General features: G+C 34.6%; 1 protein-coding gene and 1 long non-coding RNA gene across 9 annotated transcripts in view; one reads left to right on the plus strand and one right to left on the minus strand.

Annotated features, from left to right (window-relative positions):
* LOC141376138 (uncharacterized) overlaps nt 1-13860 on the plus strand; it is a 1104960-nt gene that overhangs the window by 318780 nt on the left and 772320 nt on the right. The gene's annotated exons all lie outside the window — the stretch shown is intronic.
* On the minus strand, nt 763-13360 carry LOC141376139 (uncharacterized). Of its 2 annotated transcripts, none has more exons than XR_012385430.1 (3): nt 13190-13360; nt 12964-13061; nt 763-2068 (listed from the first exon to the last, which is right to left on the minus strand). It is a non-coding gene; the product is annotated as an uncharacterized lncRNA (long non-coding RNA). The 2 variants fall into 2 exon arrangements; XR_012385431.1 differs by lacking the exon at nt 763-2068 and adding an exon at nt 8583-9287 and having other exon boundaries at nt 13190-13324.

Consider the following 13860-nt stretch of genomic DNA (forward strand, 5'->3'; position numbering starts at 1 on the left):
AGATCGGCCAGATCAACAAGTAACAAATGCAGTCATGGAATGTGATTATCGGCCGATATCTATCTTCAGCCGATTGATCGGAGCATCCATATTATATTATATTGGTATACATTCATTGTTCATGAAGCATCTATAGTTGTCTGACAAATAAAATATTCTTTAGTTGAAAAATGATGTTAATATGCTAAATATTAGAATAATAAAAAAAATATATATTTACATTTACTCTGGTTCTCTAAGTTTAACCCAATATCGCCATAAACTAATTTCTCAATATTCATATATTTTAATTAGGCAATTGTATTTTATATATTATTATACTTGAATTAATGCAATTCTTTGATGAATGATAAATGTTCTTTAGTTTTTTACTACTAATAATGAGTAATATAAGTTATATGCAAATATACAACATTTTATCTTATTGCACAGCATACTCCAATAATATCCATTTTTTATATTTCCTCTTTAATTTATTTTATATCTTTTATTGTGTGTGGTTGTCCGAGCTAGTCATTAGCAATTTTTCACTGTAAGTGGAACTAAAATCTCACTTTCATCTAAAAACTCTCTTTCTGACAGCAGTGAGTGTCTACAATAACACCTAATTGAGATCAAATGGGTGTTCTGATAACTGTAGATGGCAAATATATGTTTCTAAATTGATATGTGAGGCTAAAGGCTACTTATGCATCAATTACTGCAATAAAAGCATGTTATGCCTGAAATACCAGAGACATCTTAAAGAACTTAATCATGTCTGATTATAATCTTTTATTTATTTGATTTCATATTTCATCAGTTCATCTGTTTCATACTGTGTATATGTGATCTATATGCAGTATATAAATATATATACAGTTGAAGTAAGAATTATTAGCCCTTTTTTGAATTTTCTTTTTCTTTTAAACATTTCCCTAATGATGTTTAATAATAGAGCAATGACATTTTTACAGTATGTCTGACAATATTTTTTTTCTTCTAAAGAGTCTTGTTGTTTTATTTTGGCGAGAATAAAATCAGTTTTTCATTTTTAAAAACCCATTTTAAAGTCAAAATTATTAGCCCCTTTAAGCTATATTTTGTCTACAGAACAAACCATCGTTATGCAATGACTTTTCTAATTACTCTAACCTGCCTAAGTAACCTAGTTAAGCCTTTAAACGCCACTTTAAGCTGCATAGAAGTGTCTTGAAAAATATCTAGTAAAACATTAGTGCTTAACAGTAGAGTGAGACAGGAGAGAACATTCAAACCTCCTCAGATTGTTAAAGCTCAATCTTTCTAAATAATTGTGACGTAAACACATGGAAATGAATCAGGCATCAGTGTTTTTATGAATGTCCTAATAAGTTGTAAAGGAGTTGTTTTGTGTGCTCCTGTTATAATTCAAGTGAAGTAGATTCAGCTGAATAATTTGCTGTGTTTCTATGTTAAATTAAAATCATACAATTGTAAATAGCCAGCTAATTAAGGCACTGAATTTACACACACATACACATACACACACACGGGTGTGTGATAGGTTTAGGTATTGTGTTTGTAGGTACATTATTAGGTATAAATATTGTTTGGTTGTTAAAACAAAGTATTTTAAAATTCCCCACAATTCACAGAAGCTTAAAATATATTTGTGTCTGTGTACATTCATGCAATCTTTACCCTTCAAAGAAAATGTTTACCTTAATATTTCTCTGTGTTTTCAAGACCAGCTTGGTTTTCTCCACTGATTTTCCAATCAATAATTATGTGTTTGTGAACATCACACAATATATCTCAAATACATCAAAGTGAGTGAGAATATGTGCTTTCCCATTTTTTTTTTTTTTACTTTTTTTTTCTTTCTGTCTCTTCCCCTCCCTTTTCTTCCTCCATGACTCATTTTATCCAGGATCGATTTTCCCGCAGGCTATAATCAGGCCAGGCCTTTCATGTCAGCCCTTTGTGACATTAGGGGAAGGTGTCTGGACCGCCTGAAGGACCCCATGTGCTTTCAGAACAGGGTCGTCCCTACAGTGAGTGTGCGCTCTTTAGCCACAGGGTTCAGCTTCATGTGTCTGCACTGCATCTTTTGATAAAAGAAAACACAGCCAATTTAGGAGAGAACTCTTGTGTAGTGTTACAGTATGATCAAACATCATAGTGCGTGACATGGCATCACATTTTGGTGTCCACATCTAATTAAATTTACAAACATCCTGAAAAAAGTATAGGTAAAAAGCAAAGTACATGGAAGTGTGCACTATAATGGTTCAAAAAGGGCTAGATGATATTACAAAAAGGGGCAGCAGAGTGGTGCAGTGGTTAGCACGATCGCCTCACAGCAAGGAAGTGACGGCTGGGTCAGGTACCATTTCTGTGTGGAGTTTGCATGTTCTCCTTGTGTTCACATGGGTTTCCTCCGGGTGCTCCAGTTTCCCCCACAGTCCAAAGACATGCACAATAGGTAAACTGAATAAGCCAAAATGTATGTGTGTGATTGTAATTGTGTATGGGTGTTTCCCGGTGTTGGCTTGCAGCTTGAAGGGCATCTGCTGCGTAAAAAAACATATGCTGGATAACTTAACAGTTCATTCCGCTGTGGTGACCCCTGGTTAATAAAGAGATAATCCGAAAAGAAAATGAATAAATGATAAAGCAAAAAAAATAAGATAAAATAAAAATCACAACATAATCATCAAGCATAGATGTCACGATAGCTCAAGTACATGTTAGTACATGTTTCTTTAAAATCAGTCAGTTTTTTAGAACTAAATGTTTAATACCAACATAAAATAACAACAAATGAAATAAACTTTGCTAAAAATTCAAATGAAATATGCAAACATTGTACATTGCGTAAACATTGAGTAGGGGTTTAATCTCAGCATCCTGATTCGGTTGCCAAATTTGCTGTTGCTGTCATCCAGGTGGATGCTGCACATTGGTGGTTGATGAGGTGAACCCCCCACACACACCCCCAAAAAAATGTGTAAGCACTTTGAGTGTCCACAAAAGTGCTATATAAATGTAAGGAATTATTATGATTATTCAAAATTGGAGTAATTGACATTTCTGTCTGCGTCCAATTGTGGCGTTTAAGATTGAAGACATACAAATGATGAAAAAGAATACTAAACAATAGAACATAATATAAAACAATATACTTTTGGGGTATATTTGATGAGTTCCATCTGAGATTTCCATCGAAAATGAACAATTTTCTCAGCCTCCTTTGCTTATGTTGAATTATTTTACTTTAAAGACTAGGAAAAAGACATATTCTTTGCCACAAAGTGATATTACTGAACATACACACAGGAGCTTGATAAAAATTCAAATTTTAGAGTTAACTTTCGGACGGCATTTAAAGGTTTTTACATCCAAACACTTCATTTCCATATTGCACAACCTTAGTTTTGAAACACTTGATAAAATAATAATAACACTAATAATAAGATGCCAAAATATTTGTGAAATAATGTTAGATTTGTCTAGTTATGAAGTTCATGGTCATTAAGATTAAAAATATTTTGCTGGCAAATGGATAAAATGTTAAATGTTTTTAAATTGATAAAAATATTGTTTTTATTAATAAATTAATAAAAAATAAATCATATTTAAAAGATTTAAATTGATTAGTATTTTGATGTTGTATTATTAAATTGTTTTATTTCTTCTTATTATTATTTATTGTTTTTTTATTAATATTAATAATAATACATTTTATTAAAAGCAGCCTTTCTGGCAACTCAAGGAGTACAATAAAACAAGAGCAATAAAACAACAAGAGAAATAACAAAAACATACACAGCAATAGTGCAGATAAAATTAATTAATTATTAATTAATATTATTTTGAGTCTTGATTTGAATAGTGTGAGGGAGTCAATGTTTCTGATGGCAGATGTTAGTGAGTTCCAAAGCTGAGGAATAGAGCGGCTAAATACTCTGCTGCCCATAGACGATAGACAAGCAGAGGGAACAGACAAGTGGAGGGAGGAGGAAGATCGCAGGGTGCGAGAAGGAACAGAAATGTGGATGAAGGCAGACAAATATGGAGAAGCGAGATTGTGCATGGCTTTGAATGTTAACATCAGGTAACCAATGAAGCTGCTGCATGACAGGGGTGATGTGATTTTAATATTATAATGTCATTAATTGAAATGAATGTTTACACTTTATTATATAAAAATAAATTATATATTGTTTAAATAGTAAATTGATTAAATATAATATTATGCATTACAGAAATTGAGTGTTGAATTGGCATTTTTTCATTCTCATCTTTGCTAAAATTAACACATTTTTAATAATTGCGTCATTTAAAACTTTAGTATACCTTTTACAACTGCAAGACTCCAAGGCATCAGATTGGTCTTTATGCATTCATGTGTGTACATCAGAGACAACTGGGAATGGCTACAACACTTAACTACTTGCACTAACATGACTAAACCCAAACAAAATAAAGGAAATGGACACTTTTTCTAATTAGTTATGGTTTGTTAAAACTCTACACCATCGAGAACATCTCGGTAAGTTGTTTATAGTTTTAAGTACGATTGCTAATGTGTGTTTTTAGTCTCATATTCACTGCTACTGTGGAAATGTGCTTTATTTTCCATCTGACTTCAAGTTTAAACAGATTGCTATAGACAAACATCACTAATGTGCTTATTGCTTTTTCAAGTTTACAGATGTTTCCTAGTATTTGTTTAAATCTTTCTTTTTCCTGCTTCGTGCCAGTCACCCTTTGCCACACACACTCCTCGAACCCTCACAGGAATAATCTCAGCGGTTCAGAGGTCAGTCTAGCAGAGAGTCTCCTGGCTAGTTCATATTTCGCGTTCCTCAAGCACGTAATATCTCTCATTACACTTTTCGGTGCGAAGGTCATTTAGGCCCAGGCTTAAATTGAGAAGTGACGGCCTACATAAGAGCCCTAAGGAGGGAGGGAGAAGACCCCACTTAGCCCAGGATCAGAGCCATTCCTTGGGTTAGCGGACTGACCCGTGTGCCCCGTCTGGACTAGCTGTAATTATATTAGCACAGGCGCTAGAAGCGTTAGCTTAAGCTCCGATAGTTTTTCCCAGACTTTGGCTTTTCAACACCAGCTGATATGAAGGGGGCCCTGTATTTCGAGTTATTATGGAAAGCCCCTATCATCAAATCTATTTGTAGGACAAGGTCGCGTCACATCACGACGAGATGAAGGGATTAAGATCGCTGTCTCTTTCGCACTCGCTCATGTGTTTTTTTTATTCTCAGCTGTGATTCACAGAGTAAGGATGGAGGGTGATTGGCAGCTGTTGCCCACCCGGGATGGGAACGACGAAATGTGGGGTCCTTTCTCATACTTAGTAAGCTGTGCCGTGTTTTGTTAAATATATTCACAAAGTTCCATGTTTTATTGTAATAGATAGACAGACAGACAGACAGACAGACAGACAGACAGACAGACAGACAGACAGACAGACAGACAGACAGACAGATAGATAGATAGATAGATAGATAGATAGATAGATAGATAGATAGATAGATAGATAGATAGATAGATAGATAGATAGATAGATAGATAGATAGATAGATAGATAGATAGATAGATAGATAGATAGATAGATTGGTAGGTGTTCGGGAGGACAGACGGACGGATGGATGGATGGATGGATGGATGGAAGGACGGACAGATAGATAGATAGATGGACAGACAGAGAGATAGATAGATAGATAGATAGATAGATAGATAGATAGATAGATAGATAGATAGATAGATAGATAGATAGATAGATAGATAGATAGATAGATAGATAGATAGATAGATAGATAGATAGATAGACGGACGGACGGACGGGCGGATGGATGGATGGACGGGCGGGCGGACGGACGGACGGCAGACAGACAGACAGACAGATAGAAGGATGGATGGATGGATGGATGGACGAACGGACAGACATATGGATAGATAGATAGATAGATAGATAGATAGATAGATAGATAGATAGATAGATAGATAGATAGATAGATAGATAGATAGATAGATAGATAGATAGATAGATAGATAGATAGATAGATAGATAGATTGGTAGGTGTTCGGGAGGTCAGACGGACGGACGGATGGATGGATGAATGGATAGATGGACGGACAGACGGATAGATAGATAGACGGAAAGGCAGATAGATAGATAGATAGATAGATAGATAGATAGATAGATAGATAGATAGATAGATAGATAGATAGATAGATAGATAGATAGATAGACAGATAGAAGGATGGATGGATGGATGGATGGACGAACGGACAGACATATGAACAGATAGATAGATAGATAGATAGATAGATAGATAGATAGATAGATAGATAGATAGATAGATAGATAGATATATAGATAGATAGATAGATAGATAGATAGATAGATAGATAGATAGATAGATAGATAGATAGATAGATAGATAGATAGATAGATAGATAGATAGATAGATAGATAGATTTGTACAATCATAGTCTGTAGATATTAGCTGTACAATGGTCAATAAACAAATAATGGCAGAAGAAAGGTATTCAGTGCCATATTTAAAAAGCCATAGTTGTCATGTTAATGTTGTCTGGACCTAAACAGGTTATCATTGAAATTCCAGCATTTGATTTAACTCAGTGATGAACATTAAAGCACCATTTTGCTTGTTTAGTCATGTGGTTGTGTTTGGTTAAATGACCAGAGGCGTGCTCTGTGACCTCTGAGTACCTCAACTGATTTGACCTTTGACCTTTGCTGGTGAGAGAGCCCTAACCTCTAAAAATATCGCACATCATAATGGAGCAATCAGTGACGGACCCCCCAAGGAGCTCTACAATACCTGAAAAAAATGCTAGAATGACAGAACCCCCTGAAAAATACCCTCAATGCACATATATGTGTTTTTGGGTAGATATTTGAATTTAAACTTTAATTCATAGCCATTAAAATTGTGTTGTATACTAGTGATATGAGTATGGGTGAAATTAGACGTCTGGACCTACCAAAGTCCGTTTTTTTTTTTTTTTTTCTTTTCGTTAATAAATCATCTCTAGTGGCTTCATGGCAAAGTAAAATATCGATTAAATGCACACTTAAGAGTCTCTGTGAAAGTAGTATGTCATCTGTCTATTTTTTTGCCTAGCAATATAGATTTATTTAATTTATTTCAATTTATTTCATTATTTTTGTTACGATTATACATTTTTGACATATCGATTTTCACATAGTGTGTAGTGTTTGAATGTACAGTATACGATTTAAGACAATGTTAGGTTTTCTTAGTTCTGGACACATGGCGTTCTGGACAATCTGGACATGCTGTTAGCTGTGATGTGAAAGTCAGTGACAGAGAAGCAACGTCCATTTCATCCTTTTATGAGACTTCAACAACAAAAATTATATATAATTGTCTCTGATATATAGTGATATTATAGTTTATTGTCTCCATATATATTGTTTAATTTATGAAAATGTTATGAAATTATAGCTATATGATGATTTTACTGTAAAGGAATGTATAGTCGGAAAACATGCATTTTGTGAGTAATGTTTTCTTACACTGTAGTTTTCTAGCAGTGATAGTGGTTGAGTTTAGTGCTAACATTGCCAAGGTCATAGATTCAGTTCCCAGCGAATATATACTATATAAATTGAGTGCAAAGTAAGTGCCTTTGGATAGAAGCACCTGCCAAATGCATGAAATGAATAACATGTCAGTGGAGAAACATGCTTTTTTCTCTCACGAAGTGGAGATTTGGGATCTACAAGTAGAAGCTAATCTGGCTATGCTAACCAACAAATTGATTGTCTTTATTATTCTTTATGTTTTATTATTATTATTATTATTATTATTATTATTATTATTATTATTATTATTTAGCTAACTAAACACTGTACCTTTACGAGAGCAGTTCCAATGACGACCTTCCAATGTGCTGTCAATTTTCCATCCATCTCTCTCTCTCTCTCTGTCTCTCTCTCTCTCTCTCTCTCTCTCTCTCTATGTTGTAACTGCGTTTTGAGGACATAACTGGAGGCCGTGGATCAGAAATATATCTCCTGTGAATATACTGTGGCGTGGTTTGAGAGTTTAATCAAGCTCTACTATCTGTACGTGGCAGTTGGTGGCGTGCTACATTAGCTTGTTCCCAGAGGATGTGATCGAAATGGAGCTTGCCTGCCAGCTAATTACACAGCTTCTGCAAATTACAGCGACCTTCGGCAACCCCATGTTAACGCTACTAGCGAGGAATGTTTGTTTCATATATTTAACTGCTGTATCTGCACATGAAAAGATGAGATCCATCTATGTTAATTTCTCAGTACAGACAAAGCACTTCTGTTGTGTTTATGCACATGTACACACACACACACACACACACACACACACACACACACACACACACACACACACACACACGTAGTGTGTTGAATATAAGTAGCATACATTTTAAATAATAAAAATAATGTTTTCCTCAAAACAGCTGTTTTCACTCTTAGGGACAGTAATACGAAATGTTTGTAAGCATAAAATTATCATATTATAATGATTTTTGAAGAATCATGTGACACTGAAGACTGGAGTAATGGCTGATAAAAATTCACCTTTTTATCACTTGAATAAATTACAGAAAAAAAAAGTATTCAGAATTTTTAGAATTTTTGCTTGGTTTGTCGGTCGATTGAGTGGTCGGTTGGTTGGTTAGTCGATCAGTCCATTGGTTGGTCAGCTAGTTGGTCAGTTGGTTGATTGATTAATTGGATTGTTTTTTGGTTGGTTTGTCAATCGATTGATTGGTCACATGGTTGGTTGAGTTAGTTGGTTGGTTGGTGGCTTGGTCGGTCGGTTCATTGGTTGGTCAGTTGGTTGATTGGTTGGTTGGTTGGATTGTTGTTAGGTTGGTCAGTCAGTCCAATGGTTGGCCAATTGGTTGCTTGGTTGGTTGGTCAATTGGTTGGTTGATTGGATTGTTGTTTGGTTGGTTAGTCAGTCGGCCGATTGGTTGGTTGGACGGTCGGTTGGTTTGCTGGTCGGTTGGTTGGTTGGTTGGTTGGTTGATTGGTTGGTTGGTTGGTTGATTGGTTGGTTGGTTCTTCGGTCGATTGGTTGGTCGATTGGTTGATCGGTTGATTGCTTGGTTGGTTGGTCGATTGGTTGGTTGGTTGGTCGGTCGGTCGATTGGTTGAATGGTCGGTTGGTAGGTTGGTTGGTAGGTTGGTTGGTCAGTGGGTTAGTTAGTTAGTTGGTTGGTTGAGTGTAAAATAATTGATTGTCAAATCATTGATTGTCCTGCCATGGTAAACAAAAGATCATATATAACATGGAAAAAAGGCATGGCTGTTCTCTCTCTTACACCCATTTAGTGGATATTAAATCACACAAAAAAACAAAGTTGGTTGGTTGGTCGGTTGATTGAATGATTGGTTTGTTAGTCGGTCGGTCGGCTGGTTGGTTGATTAGTTGGTTGGTCGGTCAATTGGTTGGTCAGTGGGTCAGTCGGTTGGTTGTTTGATTGTCAGATAAGTCCATGGAGAACAGAAGAGCATATATAGCATGGAAATAAATGTATTATTGTTTGCTCATTATTGTTATTTTACTGTTACATGTACATTTAATGACTCCACTGTGTTGTTTGCTGTTTACTCTGTTACACCAAATCAGTGGATATTAATCACACGCAAAAGCAAAGTTTATGTGTTATTCGTGAAGCCATGCTCTGCTTATCTGATGCCATAAAAAGCTTCGACAGTGTTCACACATGCACTTATGTACAATTATTCTGCTAACATGCTGCATTGATTTAATAAATGAGCCGCCTTTTGTAGCAGCAAGGCTATTTTGAGGAGCACTTTAACATATTTATGGACACAATAACAGTAAGGCCATTACAGGTGGATGCTGGGTAAATGTGATTTGCAGGACATCCTGCAGTTTTTATTAAATCAATCAGACAAGAGGTTTTGTGTGGTTAAATCTCAGCCAACCACTGTTTGTGTGTGTGTGCTGATTATCCATGAGTATTACATCTAGCAAGACTTTGGACTAGGGATGTCTAAAATAGCATGCTTTTTGGTACTTACTACATTTGGTTATATTAGTTTTATAGCCATTTAAAGGTATATATATATATATATATATATATATATATATATATATATATATATATATATATATATATATATATATATATATATATATATATATATAAATGTATATAAAGGTGTGTGTATGTGTGTGTGTGTTTGTGTGTATATATATATATATATATATATATATATATATATATATATATATATATATATATATATATATAAATATATATATATATATATATATAATGCATGTGTATAGTATACAGTAAAACAATACACATTATATATGCCATGTTGTCTCTGCCATGTGATCTACAGTATACATGTTATGTGATTAATTTAATGCAGATTAGCAGATAGTGAAGTGTCTACTGGATTCACACTTCTAAATCTCGCTAGGTAGTCATCCATCTAGTCGACTGATAGATCAGTCATCTGATTATTTTCATCCGGACATTTATGCAGACTGTAAAGTCATTCATATCACATAGTATTTTTGCCTATAGTATAATAGTAGGCATATTTAGATAAAGAGATTGTCTAATATCCGCTAGCAAGGCAGTTTTACAATCTGAATGTACTTTTTTAGTAGATTTTGAGAAGTCTGGATCCATGCTCATGCTAATACCGCCCACAGTCTCTTGTGCTACAGAAGTGGAGTTGTTTCTGGAGAATCCCAGAAGCAAAAGTTTCACATAAGTTTCTAAAAAAAACAAAAAGTAAAACAGTACTTTTTAAAGATAACAAATTTAGCATTATGTCAATGCGTTTTAGCATACTTCTCTTGTAAACAGTATCAATTGATGATTATTAAGTTATTTCCTAAATAGTGGCAAAATTACACTGCAAAGAAATATGTTAATTAACAATTTTCCATAGCTTGTCATTTAAATGTGTTTTCATTCAAGTTTCTAAAATGTATTATCTGTGCAAAGTGATTTCATTAACATTTTTAGTACTTTGGAATGAAATATTGTCTGTATTAGTAATGTAACTGACTAAATAGAAATCGTTGTGTTTAATTTTTTCACATTACTATGTATGTCAAAAAGTAAAAGTCAGTTTATTACATTTTCAACATACAAATTTGTCATACCAGATATCAAGGTCTCATGCAATTCAAAAGTGATATAAATAAAACACTAGATTAACAAATTTAGTTATACTGTGTATTATAATATTAAGTGCATTTAGTATCGTATAAATATACAAGCACTATAAAGAGTTTTCAACTAGACTCAACTGTAAATTTTAGTCCACTTAATATAAGTTCTAACTGCTCATTTTGATAAAGGAACAATGTGTAAAGCAGCCAATTTCACATTGCTTGGGGGCCGGCAATTTCAACATAATATACAACAATGATAATAGTCCAGCTGCATCAATTTGGTAACTCATCCAGATAACTGCATAGCAGTCTTTTAGAAAAAAGTTTGCAAAGACATGAGAAAAGTGCAGTAAAAGGGAATATCCAGAGACTGGAGTTTCCTCGGAAGCACTCATTAGCCTGCTAGCTTGTTAAAGCCTTTGTTTCCCAGTGGACTGATATAAACCTGTGTTCATTCTAAACCCGTATGACTTTCTTTCTTCTATGGATTAAAACAGAATGTCCTGTCAGATTTTCTCTATGCAATGAAAGAATGACAGCATCTGATATTGCAATATTTTATATTTCTGCTAAATATTGCGATATGAATACAGTTTTTCAAGATAAATAGCTCTATTTGGCCATTTTCTGGGGTTTCTTACAGTATTCAGGTACAGTAATCAAAAATTCTTACTTTGCATTGTTTCGTTTCTAGTCCAAATATCGAAAAAATAAACAATTAGAACAAGTAGAAATATTAAAATTTTCCATCTTCAGAAGAAAAAACTCAAAATTTTGAAGTTTTCCTTAAAACAAGCAAAATGATCTGCCATTAGGGTAAGTAAAATAATCTTGTTTTTGCTTTTTTTTTCCTCATATAAATTCTTTATAAATAATGACATTTTTAAACATCATATTTTTTTGTGCCCAAATGTTTTATGTAAAAGTCATTGGGGTCCAATACAATACTGCACTCCACTGTACAGAAAAGCATTACCTTTCTAAAAAAGATGATCAACTTTCTATGAATTTTCCAAAATAAATTATGGGTATTGTCAATATATGTTTAGATCAATCTGTTTAGTCTTACATTATAAGCGTAATCATGGTTAAATCCAGCATAATATATACAGCATATGCCAATCAAATGCTATCACTTTTTGCAGTAAGTACAATTTTTCCTACAACTAACATGTTCCTTGATTTCTTTTCCTATGATTCATCGACTTTGCAAGCATCAAATGACCCAGTAGTACTGATATAAACATGCTGGGTCAGATGAGACACACACACACACACACACACACACACACACACACACACACACACACACACACACACACGCACACACACAGTAAGACATCAGTGCTGTTGATTTCTGCTTGTCACAGAATAAAATGCTCTACTTGGAGCATCACACATTTCATGATTTATTCACAACATTCTGTGGCCCATCTGACTCTTTGGCACAGATGGGCAGACACACACACACACACACACACACACACACACACACACACACACACACACACACACACACACACACACACAGCATCTCTATTTATGAAGAGTATCTTGCTGCTGTTGTTGTTGTTTTACATCAAACCTATAATTCAAGTAAAATGTGGTGTTGTATTATTATAATGTCCCTTCCGAGTCCAAACACATGCTGTCTCCACTTCCTCGCCATGTCCTTCTTGTGTTTGGATAGACTGCCCGTGGAGAAATTGTGATGTTGACATGAAAAGCACAGCTAACTATCATATTCCCGTGTATGTGTGTATACCTGTCATGAAAAAAACCCCATTGTGGTTGAATAGTGGATATTTCTGAGGGATGTTTACACAAACAGATGGTCTGGACCTCCATAGATTGACACACCATCTGCAAAAAAGTTACCATGGTTACTCATTTACAACCATAATCAGTTATTTACCTCACCTCACTTCACCCTTGGTATCTTGTCATCTCTCCTGTTTCAAAATGCATATTATATTTAATGTGTGTCAAACCTGTATGTCCATCCATCTATTGTCCATTTATTCATCCATCCATCTGTTTGCATCTCCGTCTGTCCATTCATACATCTATCTGTCTGTCTGTCTATCCATCCATGTATCCATCACAAACACACACTAGATCAGTTTAGTTCAGCAGTTCAGTTGCTGTTGCTTAGCAACCGTAAACAGCCTACAGTTTAACAAACTCTATCAAGCTGTTATTAAAATGAATGCAATTTTTATGTGATGTCATTATGTGTACCTTTTGCAGTTCAAAGCATTGTCAGGCCATGTTTATTGAATTGTAGTTGTTTAGGATAATTTAAACCATAAAGGCAACTTTGCACAGTCTAAAATTGGGCCCCTTGTCAGTGCTTTCCACAAGTTTGAAATATACTTGCGGTGGTAGCTGAAATCAAACACACCTTTTACACACATCACATAAGTGGGACTCCTTTTTTAGCCCTGGAGTTTCAAGCAGACCGGCCCACCTCAGTTCACGACTGACTATATTAAAATAGGGTAATTTCCAATTCAGTTTCTAATGACACTATCACGTCTTTTTCAAGAAAACAGCTGCTTTAGAACTTCAGATGTTCAACAACCTTACAGTTTTATATGTCTTACGATAAAAAAAATAAATAAAAAAAATTACTTAGGTGAGGATCGAACACAGATCGTCA

Source organism: Danio rerio, chromosome 9 (genome assembly GCF_049306965.1).
Source record: "Danio rerio strain Tuebingen ecotype United States chromosome 9, GRCz12tu, whole genome shotgun sequence".
Classification (NCBI taxonomy): Eukaryota; Metazoa; Chordata; class Actinopteri; order Cypriniformes; family Danionidae; genus Danio; species Danio rerio.